The following is a 20,165-nucleotide window of genomic DNA, read 5'->3' as shown; positions in this document are numbered from 1 at the left end:
GGAACTGAAACATCTGCGTTAGCTGGGACGGGACCGGCGGCGGGGGGGGGGGGGGGGGGTCATGTTGGAAACCAAAAGCAACAAACAGACAAAAATATGTACAAAGAATTTTTTGCAAGTCCATCTGAAAACACGAATTAGCAAGAACGACAAGAAACTGTTAAGGCAATGAAGCGCCCCTGCAAAGTAAAGACAAGAGAGAATTAAGGCCCCACCAAAAATACAAAAAAGTCTGTGGCAGTCACACGTGGGGTTCAGAAGATTCTCGTCGCCATTTGTTGGTCGTGCCTACTCGTAGCCGGCCGCTGTGATCGAGCGGTTCTAGGCGCTTCAGTCCGGAACCGCGCTGCTGCGGTCGCAGGTTCAAATCCTGCCTCGGGCATTGATGTGTGTTATGTCCTAAAGTTAGTTAGATTTAAGTAGTTCTAAGTCTAGGGGACTGATGACCTCAGATGTTAAATCCCATGGTGCTTGGAGCTATTTTAACCTGCCCACTCGCCTCGTATTGGGCGCCCAAAGGATGTTGCGTTCTCGGAATGCTACACAACAATCCAAGCCAGTAACATTAATAGTTTTATTTCAGTAAAGCGGTTCGACAATACTTAACTCTGGATTTAGAACAAGTGTCGCGAGGGATAGGCGACAGCAATAGAAATCATCCTGTGATACATGCAGTGTGGAGGCAAGTCCGTCACACAGTTTGTGGATCACTGCTACCTGTTCTCGTAGCACTCTCTGCTAGGCCGTGCTAATACTCTGCAAATCCTGTCCACTATTGCCTGTATACTGAGCCGATCTGAGCGGCCAAGGCCGAGGCTGGCAGGAGTGGCTCTTATATTCACTTTGGCTTGAGGGCGCTCCTGTCGTGGTGCTGTGCTATTCCACTTTTTTTCCGTTTATTGTATTTCAATTCCCCATCGGGGAGGGCTGGCAACAGCATATGCGCTGCTCTACAGCCGAAAGACATAGAACAAAGAATAGAAGACATTTAAAAATAACAGAAAGGAGAAAACATGATGCCCATAGATATAAAAAAGGGGGAACATCATGGAAGACAATAGGTAAAAAGGGGCGACTGTAAAATGGAGATAAAAACCGTAAAAAAGTAGCGCACACAAAAAACCACACACTGGGACACTTAAAAGAACACAAGGCGCAGCATGACCGGAGCTTAAAAGTATCGACGGATGGAGTAGCACATAAAAATCACTGACATTAACGCTAAGCTCAAGGCAAGCGCACAATTAAAATCACACCTCTCGATGCACAGGAGAACGGCACCAAGCACAACACTGATGTGGCACACTGATGATGATCAAAACAGAGGATCTGCCAGGAGCAAGGAGATGAGGGAGAAGGGAAGAAGCGAGGGAGGGGAAGAGAGGGAGGGAGATGGGTGGGGGGCGTGCCAAAGAGGGCCAGGGAGGGAGGGACTTGGGAGGGAGAGACGCTCCTATTCCACACACCATTGGCCGACGTAGTTTCACCGCCTTCTCTGGTCTTGCGCTCTTCGTCTTTGTTCTGGAGCTCGTGGTTATGCGAGAACAGTATCAGTGACACCATACTCCAGTTAGAATACTCGGTGGCTGTGGAAGCCTTTGAGGAGCGAATCTCGTTCACTAGTGTCAGGAAACCAACAGGAGGGCACCGCGATTCTGTTGGGTTTCTAATAGTGTGTCTTCCTGTAGCGGAAACGGAGCTCCTCAAAGTTGTTAATTATCCACAGTGTCCAAACGTTAAATGCAGTGGGGTGCTTAGCATCGAACTGTTTCAGACCTGCCCCCCCCCCCCCCCCTCCTTCAAAGCTGCCTCTGTCCCTGAAGAGAAGAGTCTTCATTATCTTTGGAAGGGTACTGGTGTGATAACATGGAGCACATGAGTCAACAGTTGATTTCATGACTGTGCCCCAAGAACTATACTGGTTCGGTTTGCCGAGATGGAAGTTAGGGGGTCACCTAAAGCACTCAGCCAAATACTATGCCTGAATATCAAAAAAATGTTCAAATGTGTGTGAAATCTTATGGGAATTAACTGCTAAGGTCATCAGTCCCTAAGCTTACACACTACATAATCTAAATTATCCTAAGGAGAACACACACACCCATGCCCGAGGGAGGACTCGAACCTCTGCCGGGACCAGCCGCACAGTCCATGACTGCAGCGCCTTAGAGGCTGAATATCCATACACATGTCTACGCTCCAGTAAATCTAGGGTCTGGCTATGTAGAACTACCAAAAGATAAAGCAGAAAAGACATCTTGAGCGCACATATCGGTACAGTAGATACTTTGATATTCGTAAGTGTTATTCCCTATTAAACTTTAGAACATAACTAAATTAGAGGCGCAGAATACCAGAATATCGGTTCATATTTGTGGCCTGGAGCAATGCAAGTCAGATGTGCAGAACGAATACTTAATCATTGGCCCACTCCATTTCTCAAAACTTCTGGTGAGCATAAGATCATGTAATTATGGTCTTATTCTCCAATGAGAAAAATAAGGAGAAAGGCAATTTGGATCAAAGACATGTCCCAACTTCTATTCTCTCAATTGTTTAACTCCAAGCGTATAAAGCATTTAATAATTCTTTTCATAATGTCGGGCCACAATCATAATATCGTTCTTTAAAGTCAGTACCGCCATTAGACTATTGTTTATTTACAGTGTTACATTGACACTTGCACAATCATGATTTCGGCTTCAAAGTGTCATTATCATGTATTTTTAGTGTTATAAATTGCCTAAGATGGCATACTTTCGTATTAAAATACTCTGTTAGACACATTGTCTAAGAGTCGATGTTTCTAGCAGTTCCATCAGCTCGATACAATTTGAAACGAGACTTGTCCGACCACGCAACATGGCAACATGTTTCCAGTCATCAACATTCCAATGTCTGTGTTGATGGGCCCAGGTGGGCCTTCGGCTCCGAAAGCCCATATCGACGATGCTTCGTTGAACGGTTCGCACGCTGACACTTGTTGATGGCCCAGCACCGATATCTGCAGAAATTTGCGGAAGGGTTGCACTCCTGTCACGTTGAACGATTCTCTTCAGTCGTCGTTGGTCCCGTCCTTGCTGGATCTTAATCCGGCCGCAGCGATGTCCGATTCCTGATATTCTCGGTACACTCGTGAAATGGTCGTAAGGGAAAATCCCCACTTCATCGCAAGCTCGGAAATGCTGTCCCCCTTCGCTCGTGCGCCGCCTTTAATACCACATTCTAACTCACTCAATTGATAACCTGACATTGTAGCAGCAGTAACCGATCTAACAACTGCGCCACACACTTGTCTTATATAGGCGTTGCCGACCGCAGTTTCGTATTCTGTCTGTTTGCATATGTCTATATTTGAATACAAATTCCCGCACCAGTTTCTCTGGTGTTTCAGTGTGGATACCGACGTCCTGTCTCAGATGTACGCTACGTAAACACTTAAAAAATGTTCTCAGACTTGGACATGACATTTACTCTAGATGCAGGCAGGTACACCCTGTCCAGATTCTGTACCGAGTGAAGTGGTGGCGTCCGGAAGCAGAAGATGAAGAATTCTTCTGTTTAAACAAGGCCTCATAATTAACTTTCCCCCCGCGGCGACGAGGTCCAGAGCAAATCCATATGAGTGTCCACCCAGAGTGAGCCTGGTGGCGTCACAAAGTCTCGGTAAAACAGAAAGTAATTTTAAATTTTACCTCTCTGATAATGTTTTTAACTTTTTTTAATTAGACTGGAACAAGTTTATCGTCTAACATTTCACCGACCATGACTCCATCAAAGTCGCATTACAGTCTCGGACTGAGGAAAGATGGGGAAGGTAAATGGTCGTCTTCTTGAAAACTAACGAGATCAGCATTTGCCATCAGAGATCTAGAGAAATCACTGGAAATCTGCAATTGGATGGTCGACGGGGATTTGAACTGCTGTCATCCCCAGTTGAGCAACACAATATGAAACGACTAGTTAAATCCGCAGGACAGAACAGGTAGTTTGAATTGTGGAAAGGGGCCAAAAATGAGCGTCTGTCAGTTACACTCGAACACATATAACTTTATTTAGTTGCCCAAACATTACAGCGCAAATTTCCGAGCTTAACTATCGACTGAATATGTCACACAAAGTTATGGCTTAAGGGCACAAATTCTGTAATTTTTAAAACAGCTGAAGGCCCATGACTTAAAACACAACTACAGTAAATTTTCAAAAGGCAGAAAGCGCAAGGTTTTATCCTTAATATTGCAAATGATGCTGAAGGCCCAAACAATGCAAGACTTGACAAATTTGGAACATTCAATTTTAAAACGACTGAAGACCCATTATGTAAAACCCATACAAATTCATACCAGCGGCTATGAGCCATTAAAATATACAATCAAACACCAATAAGAAAAGGCAGTACAGCCAGCGGCGCTCGGAAATTTCCAGGGATCGGTCTGCACTTGCCATATTAACGTTCTCTGAAGCTTATCTCACTAGGGGTAAGATAGATACTGCCTACAGGAAAATTAAAGAGACCTTTGGAGAGAAGAGAACCACGTGTATGAATATCAAGAGCTCAGATGGCAACCCAGTTCTAAGCAAAGAAGGGAAGGCAGAAAGGTGAAAGGAGTATATAGAAGGTTTATACAAGGGTGATGTACTTGAGGACAATATTATGGAAATGGAAGAGGATGTAGATGAAGACGAAATGGGAGATACGATACTGCGTGAAGAGCACTGAAAGACCTGAGTCGAAACAAGGCCCCCGGAGTAGACAACATTCCATTAGAACTACTGACGGCCTTGGGAGAGCCAGTCATGACAAACCTCTACCAGCTGGTGAGCAAAATGTATGAGACAGGCGAAATACCCTCAGACTTCAAGAAGAATATAATAATTCCAATCCCAAAGAAAGCAGGTGCTGACAGATGTGAAAATTACCGAACTATCAGTTTAATAAGTCACAGCTGCAAAATACTAACGCGAATTCTTTACAGACGAATGGAAAAACTGGTAGATGCGGACCTCGGGGAGGATCAGTTTGGATTCCGTCGAAATGTTGGAACACGTGAGGCAATACTGACCTTACGACTTATCTTAGAAGAAAGATTAAGAAAAGGCAAACCTACGTTTCTAGCATTTGTAGACTTAGAGAAAGCTTTTGACAATGTTGACTGGAATACTCTTTTTCAAATTCTAAAGGTGGCAGGGGTAAAATACAGGGAGCGAAAGGCTATTTACAATTTGTACAGAAACCAGATGGCAGTCATAAAAGTCGAGGGGCATGAAAGGGAAGCAGTGGTTGGGAAAGGAGTGAGACAGGGTTGTAGTCTCTCCCCGACGTTATTCAATCTGTATATTGAGCAAGCAGTAAAGGAAACAAAAGAAAAATCTGGAGTAGGTAGTATAATTCATGGAGAAGAGAAGTTTGTGGCACAACTTGACTAGAAGAAGGGATCGGTTGGTAGGACATGTTTTGAGGCATCAAGGGATCACAAATTTAGCGTTGGAGGGCAGCGTGGAGGGTAAAAATCGTAGAGGGAGACCGAGAGATAAGTACACTAAGCAGATTCAGAAGGATGTAGGTTGCAGTAGGTACTGGGAGATGAAGCAGCTTGCACAGGATAGAGTAGCATGGAGAGCTGCATCAAACCAGTCTCAGGACTGAAGACAACAACAAACAGGGGAGACAACTATAAGGAGCAGACTAAAGACTGTAAAAGGTGCGAATATCGATACACACCGCTGCTGACACACGTAGAAAGAGGAAGAACCACGGCATAACCACAATAACCACGGAAATCAAACGCAGAGTAACAGTCAAGGTTTAAACTAATGCATAAGCTGGGGCCAGCACGGCTCACGATATTTGGTTCACAGTGCTTCTCGGGACGCGAGGGGGGGGGAGGGGGGAGGGGAGTGGGAGCGAGTTAGGGGTTGGGGGGGAGGGGAGTGGGAGCGAGTGAGGAAGGGGGGGGGGAGAGAGTCTTGTGACTGTATTTATGCGGCCCTCCACGACTTCCTGTCTTGTGCCAACCTCTTCTGCTCAGTGTGTCACTTACGACCAGCATCTTCAATTATTTGTGGGATATATTCCAGTATCGGTCTTCTCCTGCAGTTTTTACTATCTAGTAAATCTCTCAGGTACCGTGGAAGCTATTCCCTGATATTTTAACACGCGTCCCACCATATTGTCCTTCTTCTTGTCAGTGATTTCTACATGTTTTTCTCTTGGTTGTTTCTGAGCACATCCTCACTTTTTGTCTTATCGGTCCACCTAATTTTAAATTTCCTTCTATAACATCACAGCTTAAGCGTTTCGAAGCTCCTCTTTTCTGGTTTCTCCACAGATCATTAATCAGTTCCATACTGTGATGTGTCCCGGACGCACGTTTGTACATTAAATATGGTTCACCATTTCCAACTCACAAGAAATGGCACTTGTCAAGAATGGAGTTATCCGTTATCAACAATCCTAAAGGAGGATCAGTCGCCTACTTTGCCTGGCGAGATGATGTGTGCCCATTTGTGCCATGTCCATGAGTTACTGGTGGAGACGATGTACGTCGCAAACAACGTTCAACACCATTCAGACACTTTGCACAAACTGCTGAGCGTCAAACGCGAACTCTCACGAAAATTGTAACAATGTGGGAGTCTGTTCCTCTTTCAAGGAAAGCCACACATTGGCAATGGCACTCTGGACATATGCGTTCTGTCTATCTAAGGTGCACATTGGACTATCCCCGCCCTGCAGTCTTGCAAATACCACATCTCTGGTATATTAATTAAGGGTCTCAGACGTCAGAGGTTGACACGTGATACTGTGGAAGAGCAGCTCCATCAGCAGCCTCATCCTGGAAAAAAAAAATGGTTCAAATGGCTGTGAGCACTATGGGACTTAACATCTATGGTCATCAGGCCCCTAGAACTTAGAACTACTTAAACCTAACTAACCTAAGGACATCACACAACACCCAGCCATCACGAGGCAGAGAAAATTCCTGATCCCGCCGGGAATCGAACCCGGGAATCCGGGCGTGGGAAGCGAGAAGGCTACCGCACGATTACGAGATGCAGGCAGGTAGCAATTGTGCAATTCCATTTCCTACTGATATGTTTCCACCTTCAGGCTCTGGATTCATGCGGAAGGAATGAGAAACCTTCAAATTGGTTGCATATGTTTTTATGTATGTCACTCGACTTCCGCTGTGTTTAACACTTTGACGTTGTGCAGGTGAAGGTCATTGTAGTGCAATATAAGATAAACTACTAACGATAAGTTCGTTGTAAATATGTGCTGGTGTTTGAGACATTGCAGATACTTTATCCAGTACAAAAGCTAACAGCAATTGCGAAACGTATCAAGAACTCGTACAATGAAGGCTTTCACGACCGGATGTTTCAGCTGCTGATAATTTTGCAAGGAATATGATAACACCATGTTAACTATGCAGTTACTAAACGTTTGTCCTCACTTTTTTGTAGAATTGGTGCAATCTGTAAAAGTAGATCTCATATAATCTGATAATAAATTTGTAATATAGTGAATGATGACTGTCGATTGTTTCACCACTAACTCAGACGATACTGATGAACTGATCGCTTCAAGAAACATAGCAGCCATCGAAGCCAGGTTTGCTGGGGTTGTGTTGAATGAAAATCAGGTTAGAAATTTTCTACCAAAATATTGGAAGACCTGTTGTTATATGATCAACATAGTCGTAACGAAATTTTTGATTCCATAACCCATTGTTTTTTCGTGAGAAAATGTACATGTCGTACTGTATTGTTCGCTGCAATATCGCATGACGTGCGTTCAGCGCCTTCGGCTGTTCTCCCTCGACACGTTACAGATATGTGGAATTTGTGTCGTTTGTGTACTTTAGAGTGTAGGTGATTGTAATGGAAATGTGTATAGTGTAGTGCTATGCTTGTCTTGTGTGGTGATGATGAGATTCCTCGCGAATAGCACCAAGGGGGCCGCCGAAATTCACGTCCCCATCTGGCAGACAGACCACCATCATCAATGGCACTCGCCCTCACTTCATGGGACACTGAGGAGAAGTTTGGAATTGAATCCAGGACTTTGGTGCAAAGTATTTGTCCTCCAAATACTGGCCTCGGCTACAGAGGACGGTGTTGTATTGATTGTGACGTAATTTAGATGTAGTTATTATAGCTAAAACTAAGGAGTGGTGTCCACTATAATGTAACCAAATTTTTCCAGGGCAGGTGGGACGCCTACCGAGAAAAATTTGATTGATTATAATGACCAATTAGCGGGATGATAGATTAGCATATGCAGCATCGAACACTAAGTGTGCCTTGATTGTTGGTGTCCTCAGTCAGTTTACCACAGCTTACCAGTAGCCAGGACTTAAGACAGCGAGGTTTACTTCCGCCAGTAGCTTTCTGGTACGTTCTAAACGTCACAGAATTTCTTTCTCATTACGTTTGGGAACAGCGCTTATCGAAGAAGTATACTGACGGGAAATCATTTACTCACAGCCTAACCGATTGCTTCCAGAACAAATCAGTCACTAGAAGTTTGGTAGGTGTAAGACAGGGAATGCTGAATGTAAACCTATGAGGGCGAGGGGGGGGGGGCGTGAGCCGTCCAGTCCTGGATAGCTCAATTCATTAGTGCATTGTCCCCTAAAGGCAAGGTTCGAGTCCTGTTTTAATCCGATAGGAAGTTTCACATCAACGCACACTCCGCTCTCCGCTTCAGAGTAAAGATTCACTCTGGAGATATATAAGCTTGTTTCTTGTACCAGAAAAGCTCTGCATGTAGGTAACACAGTAAAAGATCTCCATGAACGCTGTAGTAAGCACATCAAGTTCTATAATATTTCTGTTGTTCAGCATTAAGACAGTGTCCTTATTATTCTCTTTCTCACTCCCTTCCACCCCTCCCTCAGTTACATGACATAAAAATTGATCTCTGCTACAAATTAGAATAATGGACGTGAGTTCTGTAGTAAATCAGAACAGTTTGCTAAATGATCGAAAGTAATGCAAATGGCTTCAAAAATTTGATCGCAGTCGAATGCTTGTTCCATCAATAATATAAAATGTTTTAATATATGTGGGCTAGCCGCTGTGGCCTAGCGGTTCTAGGCGCTTCAGTCTGGAACCGCGCGACCACTACGGTCGCAGGTTCGAATCCTGCCTTGGGCATGGATGTGTGTGATGTCCTTAGGTTTAAGTAATTCTAAGTCCTAGAGGACTGATGGCCCACTGCAGTCCCATAGTGCTCAGAGCTATTTGAACCATTTATTGAAGACATTGAAGCATGCAGGCATGGAAACGTTTGCAGAAAGACTTTTTCCAGAACTGCATGTGAAATTGTTAGCGCTGATGGCGATTATACTGAAGATATTATTCAACATACGGAACATGTCCTTCGCTGCCCTAATTGGCAGTAAAAATATCGGTGATACAGATAGCATGCAACCTTCTTTTTTTACTTCATTAGATAGTTGCGGACATCAGTATTGATATTATGACATGGAGATACCCTCAGGGGCTCAGCATTCGATTGCTGGGTATGCGCTTGACGACCCTGAGGATCCTTAGATGGGAACTGGTGAGCGCTGCCAGTCCTCTGTCACTGTAAGCTGTGAGCAGGCTTGAGCGACCACTTCGTTTAGAGACTGTGGTACGTTGTGTGTCACAGGGTCGGAGATCTTGGCTTGATCGGATAGCGAATATGGTAAAAACCCCCATAAAAAAAACCTTCAGTCTCAAGGTGTACTGTGCGCCTATGAGACACATGGCTGTTGAGATGGAACAGCCATTAACGTGCAACCTGTGGGGAACAAGCCGCACCTCAGTTATATAAGGTTTACCTATGAATGTGGAGCTCTGTCTAGTCGACTTTTTATTCCCATGGCTGCTTGTGGTTCCGAGATGGAAACGTCGAAATTCTCTCCTCATCCCAGACGAAAGGGTGGTGTTTGACACACAGTCACACAGCAGGGTTCGGGTAGCCAGTCCTTCTGGCCCAGGAGTTCCTTCTAAAAGTTTTGTCTTCAGTGACAGAACGCATTCTGGTAGTCAGAATATGTTTTAATAGTGAAAAGCAAAAAAAGAGAGTAGCTTCGAGAAATTTTAGCGTTTCTCTATTCAAAAGGGCTTAGGGCACTGTTGGTGCTTTAAAACCAGTCAAGTGATCGTGTAATGGGACGCTGTTGGTAGGAACTTCTAGTTCCCAACAAATTAAGAGCGTCCAGAAAAACTCAATGCTTTGGGGAATATGCCATCGAACCTGGGCTCTAACGTAGAATGGGCTAAGTCGTTCATCCTTGGGAACTAGTTCACTGGTGATCGCTCTTTTTAGGAAACAGTTCATTTTTACTCGTTCACCGTTCATTGTGCTTGCTATATGGTTCTTATGAAAAATTGAAAATTAATAGCGTAAGTGACTGAAGATGGAATGCGCCTACAGGGGGACTTGCCTCCCCCCCCCCTAGAGTACATAGTTTTTATTCATAACAGCATTCTCACACACTTGTTATTTTCGTGATTCTGCAAAACATCTCGTTTAGCCAACTGTAGTGTTATGTGGCTGATGACAGTGAAATAATATAAGGTGGCGCACGAAAAACCGGCCCCGAGTACAGGCACTCACCAATTACGCACGATTTGTTGACCGCTACGAGCACGATAGATAAACATGTAATAACTAGGCAGTGAAGAAATAACAAATAAGCTAATGCAAACAACTTCGAAATAATAGATGACGATTGGTAAGCGAAAATGAGCAGTATGGTACTCGGGGCCCATTTTTCGTGCGCTACCCCGTGCCACTGAAATAATGGTTTCAGATGGCTCTGGGCACTATGGGACTTGTCATCAGACCCCTAGAACGTAGAACTACTTAAACCTAACTAACCTAAGGACAACACACACATCCATGCCCGAGGCAGGATTCGAACCTGCGACTGTAGCGGTCGCGCAGTTCCAGACCGAAGCGCCTAGAACCGCTCGGCCACAACGGCCGGCCACTGAAATAATATTGTAGGAGTTATCATATTCCCTTTACAAAATGTGACACCATACATTCGATTACGAAGTGCGAGCTTCATTCTGTTATAAATCGGTCTGCCTTCCATAACAATGAACATTTTTACCCTAGATAAAAAAAAGATGTATAGTGGCCACTCGTATGTGCCGTGCCGTCGTCCTTTGCGTGTGTAATAACAAAAAAATCTTGCCTTTTTACAAGTATTTCTTCTGCTGTTTATAGAAATAGTGATGATCCAACGAAGAGCAGCGCGCTTCGTTACAGGATCAGTTAGTAATCGCGAAAGCGTTACGGAGATGATAGATAAACTCCAGTTGAAGACTCTGCAGGAGACACCCTCAGTAGCTCGGTACGGGCTTTTGTTAAAGTTTCGAGCAGTATATTGCTCCCTCCTACGTATATCTGGCGAAGAGACCATGAGGATAAAATCAGAGAGATCAGAGCCCACACAGAAGCATACCGACAATCCTTCTTTCCACGAACAATACGAGACTGGAATAGAAGGGAGAACCGATAGAGGTACTCAGGGTATCCTCCGCCACACACCGTCAGGTGGCTTGCGGAGTATGGATGTAGATGTAGATGTTAGCTGATACGCCGTTTTGATACCTTAAAATATGTATGTATTACATACATATTATTTTTATGTAGTTTATGTAATTACAAAATACATTTTAATTACCGGTCGTGGACGCTGAATAGAATATGAAAAGAACCAGAAGTTCAGAGCTCAAAAAAGTTGGAAACAGATCTAGAATAGGCGTGCGAAGTGAACGAAACGATACTCAACTAACTATAAGCAGTCGGCAGTGGAACTGCAACGAATGTTCGCGCGAAAAAGGACGAGTCCAGCCGAGCGGGACCGAGACCGAGACAGACGGGAATGGGACCGAGGCTGCAACGTGACCGGCTGACGTGCCATTGCGGGAACGAGACCGACCGGCTATAAGTGGAAAGCCGCCACCGAAGTGAACTATGAAAGATCTTTCCTTAGAATTCGTTCCTCGCTCGTTCCGTTCATCTTCATGAACTGTTCCTTTGGACCCGTTAGTTCGTGAACGACCAATCTCTACTGTGATGGGCAGGGGTATGGTGAACATTCCCGAGGAGGAACGGAAAGGTGAGTAGACTCCAACAAGGTATAGCCGATGTGAAAAACATCATGAAGTGGATGGATGGTGATCTTGTAAAATCCGATTCCTTTATCCTAATGTTAAGTACAACGAAACTTCCTGAGCATGTTAAGGCAGGTTTCCTTCGCCTAAGTGTGCAGACTTATATCACCAACCGAAAGCGCTGTTTCAAATGCCATAGCTTCAGTCGTACTACATTGGGGTGTCACGGAGAAGCCACTTGTATCAAATATCGTAAGCCCGCCCACGAAGGACTAGCTTGTTCTTCCCCTCTAAAGTGTGTGAATTGCTCTGGGACTCATCTTGCCTGGATTTGGGACTGCAGTATGTATCTTAAAGATACAAGAGCTTAAGACTCAAAAGCGCATCCTGTATGGTGAGGCCAAAGAGATTTATAACGCCTTGTTGCCCGCAATGATTGCCACCTCCTTTGCTTCGCAATTGAAAGAAAACAGCCCTCGGTGACCGAGGGCTGCTTTCTTTCAATTGTAATTATTCATGGTCTCGGAACGTGCAGCCAGGTAGAAAATTTTGCTGTCCTTTGCTTCGGTTCTTAAACAGCCAATCCAGAAAGTCGATGCCGATGCACAGACGGAGGTTGTCAGTGTCAGCACTAGTACCTTGCGTTTGCCAACTAACTTGAGCTGCTGCAATTATTTCAAAGAGTGTTCCTCCCCCGGAACTACAAAAAAAAACCTTGGTTGCCGACGTTGCAGGACTCCCTGCCCCAACAAAGATTCAGTGGTGGCACCAAAACTTCCACGGTTGTGGCTCTGGAGTGTCCTCAGACCAAAAGCCAAAGTTGGGGGTGAAGAATCGGCCACTGACATAGATGGGAAGTACACAGTCCGACGAAGTCGATGTTATCCTCTCTGATGTCTCTCTCCGACTTCAGAGGATACGGACCTTGATATCGGCAATTATTTCACCACAAGAATGAACCTCCACCCACAGTGGGCTCCCCTCCACAGCAGAAAGTCAGGATGGAAGCGCTACCCCCGTGATAGATGGGTCCCATTCTATAGTGGAACATTAATGGGCGCAGCACACATAGGGATCAACTGACACTCCTAGCTCAGGAACGTCTACTGTGGTTGAGTTGTCTGATGACCCTGTACTGTTGGGCTACACACTCTCTATCGCGGAGATTACCTGACTGGGGAAAAGACGATGATAGGTCTTTGTGTTTGTCAATAACCTGCACAACTTCTCTGCTCTGCCTCTGGATACTGACTTTTATGCAGTTGCAGTTGAAATTCTTGTGTGAGTTTGCATCCACCTGCTGCAGTGAACTCTGAGATCTCATTTCATAACTCCCACGACCATTTCTCCTACTGGGTGACTGCAAAACTCACAAAGTCTTCTGGGGTTCGGCCTCTGTTTGCCTTTGGGGTCGGGTTTTGGAGATTCTCATGACATCTCACAAGGTGTGCATCCACAACACAGTTTCTACCATTCTTTTCTGTGCTGCTACTGGGTCATTCGCAGCTATCAAACACTCTTTCTGCTCCCCAGCCCTCACGAATTCTGTTCAGGTGGAAGTCATTGACGACTTTCATTCTATTGACAATTTCTCTGCCTTCACCTGCTGGATGGAGCATTACCTGAAGCCATGCAAGTGGATGATCAGTAGGGCTAACTGGACGCTGTTCAGCCAGATGGCTGTGTTTGAACACCCAAGTAGTGTCCAGGAATTGACAGAACAAATTACACAAGTAATCCATTAAGGTGCTAACTTATCCATCCCAAAGTACTCAAGTCATCTCAGAAGGCGAACTGTACTTTGGCCGGCTGGAGTGGCCGTGTGGTTCTAGGCGCTACAGTCTGGAACCGAGCGACCGCTACGGTAGCAGGTTCGAATCCTGCCTCGGGCATGGATGTGTGTGATGTCTATAGGCTAGTTATGTTTAATTAGGTCTAAGTTCTAGGCGACTGATGACTTCAGAAGTTAAGTCGCATAGTGCTCAGAGCCATTTGAACCATTTTTTTGAACCTGTACCTTGGTGGACAGCTGAGTGCCACTCAGCAATCTGAGATAGGCGTGTGGCTCTTAGATGATTTATATACTACCTAACAGTAGACAACCTCACAGGCTTTGGGTCACAAGAGCCAAGGATCGACGCGTGATTGACAAGAGCAAGAAAAAGTCATGGCAATCTTTCCTGGGCTCCACAATCCATTCCACTTGTTCTACAAAAGTATAGCAAGCAATCAGGTGGATTTCTCGTAAATACAGTCGTTTATCAATACCAGCAGTGCTGAAACAGGGGTGTCTCCAAACAACTTGAGACGATAGAGCTCAGACGGTGGCACAGCATTTTGCAAAGACTGCTGCCAATTCAAGCCAGGACCTGGTGTTTCGCCGCTACTGTTCCACTGTAGAGAGGGGCAAGTTGGACTTCAGATCCAACAGTTAAAAAAAAAATGGTTCAAATGGCTCTGAGCACTATGGGACTCAACATCTCAGGTCATCAGTCCCCTAGAACTTAGAACTACTTAAACCTAACTAACCTAAGGACATCACACACATCCATGCCCGAGGCAGGATTCGAACCTGCGACCATAGCAGTCGCGCGGTTCCGGACTGACGCGCCTAGAACCGCTTGGCCACCACGGCCGGCGATCCAACAGTTCTTATACATCTACCCTTTCCCCATGTTTGAGCTGTAAGCGACACTGTCAGAGGCTCGTGATAGTGAATCCTGTCGTGCACACTTCGACATTTGCTACAGGAAATCTTCCTCAAAGGTTTTAGTTTGATAAGATAGACAGATCACTTTTCCAACTCATGGAGAGAGGCAATTCTGATACCTCCCCTTAAACAAGGAAAGGACAGACGTCTCCCTGTAGTTACTGGAGTTTTGCTTGTGTAGTGTGGCGCCACCACCATTTAGAATAAGGAAACTTAGTTTTGTGCAATATTCTGAGCACAAGCTACTGTCAGGTGTGGGCCAGATTGCAGTGAGTTACACGTACCAACAGTTGCAAAGTAGAATAGTGGCCACAGGGACGTCAAATTGCTGATAGAGTGTACGTAGCAGTTTTGCATGTCGCAAGTCACAGGCAGAAAGGGCCCACTGGCCAACCTAGCGTGTTATGAGTACGTGACATGAAGCGGCGCGTTAGCAGTACAGAGGTGCACAGCAGAGTATAAATAGGTGCCGGTTTTCTAACAAGACATTCAAGTGTGGCATCTCTCCTGGATGGCAGGGTGTGTCACACGACCAGCTACACACGGCAGCAGATGAGGCGCCAGCATTCCATTCCACAGCAGGTCGCTAGTTCGACCCTCTGAGGCTATCGCGGGGACCATAGCCAACCAGCCAGCGGCAGGCCACTCTTTGGCTCACTACTGTGGGCAGTCGTCTTGGCTCCCAACGCATGCCAGAGGCATCCCGAGGCGAGGGCCACAGATTCGGACGCTGGATAACGAGCGCTCGTGGTCGCCACGATCTTAGCTACGCCGGTGAGGAAGGATGCAGCGTGCCGCTCGGCAGCTCCCAGTGGAGCGGTGCTGAGTCAACAGGGAAGAAGACTGCTGAGTCGGCTGCCGGTGCAGCCCTGACGACGCGATACAAGGCCGACACACAGCAGCGCGTTGCACTGGGTCGCTGGGGCGGTGGCCTCAACATTGCGTGACCCTGTGACATGGACAGAGGTGAATGGGGCACTGTATTGGAAACAAAAACATTTGGAAAGCTCGGGACGAGTCTTAATATGGTGCCTTCTGCCTCTTCCCACTACATTTAGTCATCCTGATACATTCGGTGGCAGAAGTTGCCACTAAAGTAGGAAAGACCCTAGAATGATTGGTTAACAGTCGCCTGGTCTGTTCGGTAGGGACCAGGCAACTCCTTAACCCCTCTCAGTGTGGATTCCAGAGGTTTCGGTCCACTGTCGACAACCTGACCGTGTTAGAGGTGGCTATTCAAAAGGCTTTCCTATGTGAACATCACTGTCTCAATATATTCTTTGACATCAATAAGATGTATGACACTGCCCAGAGACACAGTACTGTAGAGCAGCTTCATCAAAGAGGCTTTCGTGGCCACCTCCCCATCTTCATATGGTCTTTCCTGTCTAAATGGAGTTTCAGGTCCAGCGATGGTGACATTCTGTCGGGTCGTTTTGAGCAGGAAAATGGAGTCCCTCGGGGCAGTGTTTTAAATGTTACCATCTTTGCAATAGCCATGAACAATATCACATTTACACTGAGGAACCCTGTACAGTGCTCCTTATTTGCGGACTATTTATCTGTTTTCTGTTCCTCCTCCAGCGTTGCAACACTGGCTTGCCAGGTGCATGGATTGGAGGAGTTGGTTTCAAAGATGGGTTTTAAGTTTTCTGCAGGTAAATGTGTGTGTGTATGTGTGTGTGTGTGTGTGTGTTCATTTTAGTCGATCGCTTAGCATTGCCCACATCTGTGCGGCATTGGTAAAATTGTTGGAAAAACGTCTAAACTGAAATTCTGATATCATATGGTAAATGCAATGTCGCGCCCAACAATATTGAAAATAGAGCCACTAAACTCCAAACACACATACACACGACATGGAGATGTTGTAAGCAACTTTTAGTGGAAATTATTAATTTTATACGCATCATCTCATATTACGAGGTAACTTCAATCAGTGGCCTAATTCCCTCATGGTTGGTAGCATCAATGATCTTCAGACACGAAGACCTTGCTGTAGTCTACATTATTGTGGCAGGCTAAGTGGTGGACGTCTCCAACAACCGCTCTCAAATGACTCCATGACCAAAGAGCGAATTTCTATTTGCAGAGGTAGTGAATGACTGCTAGCCCAGTCTAGCTCTATGCGATATCCATTAAGAACAAGCAAAACTTAGAACTTTTTGACTATGTTTCCATGAACCATATTCTTTGAATGCATGTCGCTTCACGTTTCTCAGAATTCACGATTTCCCGATTTCCATGATGCTCTCTCTACACTCAAGCGTAATTGTGATCGTTTCAGCAGGCCATTCTCTCTGTACGTTCGATATATATTCCTAATGAACCAGCGCCCGCATCTCATGGTCGTGCGGTAGCGTTCTCGCTTCCCACGCCAGGGTTCCCAGGTTCGATTCCCGGCGGGGTCAGGGATTTTCTCTGCCTCGTGATGGCTGGGTGTTGTGTGATGTCCTTAGGTTAGTTAGGTTTAAGTAGTTCTAAGTTCTAGGGGACTGATGACCATAAATGTTAAGTCCCATAGTGCTCAGAGCCATTTGAACCATATGAACCTAATGAACCAGAATAACCACAGCGAGATTGAGTGTTGCTGCGGACAATGACATGATGAGAAAAACACATCAGTGGAGCAGAGACGAATGGAGAAACCCTTCTAGAGACAATACGGCCCAAAAACGAGGAAATCCACTGCCAAAAAAGACTTTGACAAAGGCCAGATTCTTATGACCCAGCGTTTGCGAACGAACACCTGGGAGATGAAGTTGGTAGGCTGTTCGCATAAGCATCTGCGGGAAGCTGACAAGCATGGTGAATCGGCGAGTATCCGACAAGGTGTTGGACGTCACATCTCACAGCAGAAAGTGCAGGTTAAGAGATTTGCCAGCTCTGCAGGGCAGGCCAGGCTGTGATTTGTGACGGTTTGAACGGCAGAGCACAATTCTAGAGCAGTCACAAGTGTTTCGGTGCACACTCTTGAAGATGGGACTCTGCAGCAGACTACTCCTATGTATCGATGTTGACTTATGGGCATTGTCAATTACTGTTGCAACTGACATGGGATCACCGGTATTGTGCTGTGAATTATTGCAAACGTGTCATCCGGTCCGATGAATCGCGTTTCTTGCCATGGTCGATGGTCACGTCCGGATACTCACTGAAACATGTGCTGCGCCACATATGCACGTCGGTGGGGGCAGTATTAAGAATTCACCAGGGTTTCCTTCGTTTGTGTGACAGGCGGTCCTCCTGCATCGCTTCATGCCTGATACCTTTCTGTTTGCAACTGCCCTCCCAGTCTCACAAGGCCAGAATCGTTTTACACTCGTTTAAGGATCACGATAGCGAAAAGACTCACTATATGCAATTCAGAACCTGTAAGAGGTTTCCACCCAGCATATGCATAAAGTACGAAGAAGAGCAGATAGAAGAGGTTGACAGTCTTAAATTCCTGGGATTACAACTTGATAATAAATTAAGTTGGGAGGAGCACACCACAGAACTGCAGAAACGCCTTAACAAATCTGTATTTGCAATTCGAGAGTTAGCAGACATAGGCGACATAAAAGTGAAAATGCTTGCATACTTTGCCTACTTTCATTCCATAATGTCATATGGTATAATATTTTGGGGTAACTCTCCAAGTCAAACAAAAGTTTTCAGAGTCCAAAAGCGTGTAATACGTATTATTTGTGGAGTAAACTCACGGACGTCTTGTAGAAACCTCTTCAAAGAACTGGGTATACTAACTACTGCCTCTCAGTATATTTACTCCTTAATGAAATTTGTCCTAAATAATATATCTCTTTTTCCAACAAACAGCTCAGTTCATACATACAATACCAGGAACAAAAATGATCTGCGCAAGGACTTAAAAGCACTTACTTTAGTTCAAAAAGGGGTCCACTACTCAGGAACACTTATCTTCAATAATTTGCCAGCAAACATAAAAAATTTAGTTACGAATAGAGATCACTTTAAAAGGAACCTGAAAGACTTACTAGTGGCCAACTCCTTCTACTCCATTGACGAATTTTTTTATAGAAACAAATGATGTGTTGTATATATTTATACTATTAGTATTGTTGTTTCAGATTATATATATATATATATATATATATATATATATATATATATATATATATATATATATATATATAAAAAATGATGACATGTTCCACATCCACGAGGATCTCCTCAACACAGATCTATGGAACGAAAAACTAATCTAATCTAATATACGTTGCGTCTTGGCTACCAAAAACACCTCAGTTGAACCCACTGGGATACATTCGTGAGGATATACACTCTAAGACAGAAAAAAACGACGCGCCACGAAGAAATTATCCGACTGGGACAGCAATCGATAGGACGACGGTTCAATCCTGCGTCCGGCCATCCTGATTTAGGTTTTCCGTGATTTCCCTAAATCACTCCAGGCAAATGCCGGTATGGTTCCTCTGAAAGGGCACGGCCGACTTCCTTCCCGATCCTTCCCTAATCCGATGAGACCGATGACCTCGCTGTCTGGTCTCCTTCCTCAAACAAACCCCCCAGAAATCGGTAGATGTGACGTACATATACAGACAAACAAATGACTGCAGTTCCATAAGAAATGGATGATTTACTAAAGAGAAAGAGCTTCACGACTTGAGCAAGTCAGTAAGAAGTTGGTCAGCTTCTGGGCTTTATACAGGCAGTTATCTGGCTTCGCTTGGTTGATAAAGTTCTTCAGTGTCGTCCTGTAATATCAGTACTGGGTATGTGAGTAAATACAATTGTTTAAAGCTGTTAAAGAGTAATGTTTACATTGAACTCTCGCTTGGTACTCTCACCGAAAATGAATAATGATAAAGACTCCTCCACCAGGTACAGAACACGATGTGCTTGCACCGAAAATGTAGACTGAAACTAATAAGAATGAAATTGTCAATAATGTTCTTGGATGATGTTAACTTTGCAATAGAATTTAATACTCAACTTTTAGATCTTCATATCTGCTTCGTGCTGATATTCTGTTGTAAGTAATTGTAGCAACCTGACCACATCATGTAAATCATCAATGAAAGTTCAGGAGTTGCAATGTATTCTTTTATTATTGAATAGGTGATGTGCAGCAATGAACAACTGGCGCCACAAACTGATTATATCTTGACTGAAATCTGGCTACAGTCTGCACAATGACAGTGCTGCTGCACATCTATTTATACTTTTAGTAACAATCAGTAGTATTGTTTAACATGCGAATTTACAAAAATACAGCAGAATATTAATACTCGCAGATAAACTGTGGACAGAGTAATACAGATACATTATTTCCTGATGAGAACAA

This window comes from Schistocerca gregaria, chromosome 5, assembly GCF_023897955.1.
Source record: "Schistocerca gregaria isolate iqSchGreg1 chromosome 5, iqSchGreg1.2, whole genome shotgun sequence".
In the NCBI taxonomy this organism is placed as follows: Eukaryota; Metazoa; Arthropoda; class Insecta; order Orthoptera; family Acrididae; genus Schistocerca; species Schistocerca gregaria.
Note: the sequence above shows the minus strand (reverse complement) of the source record.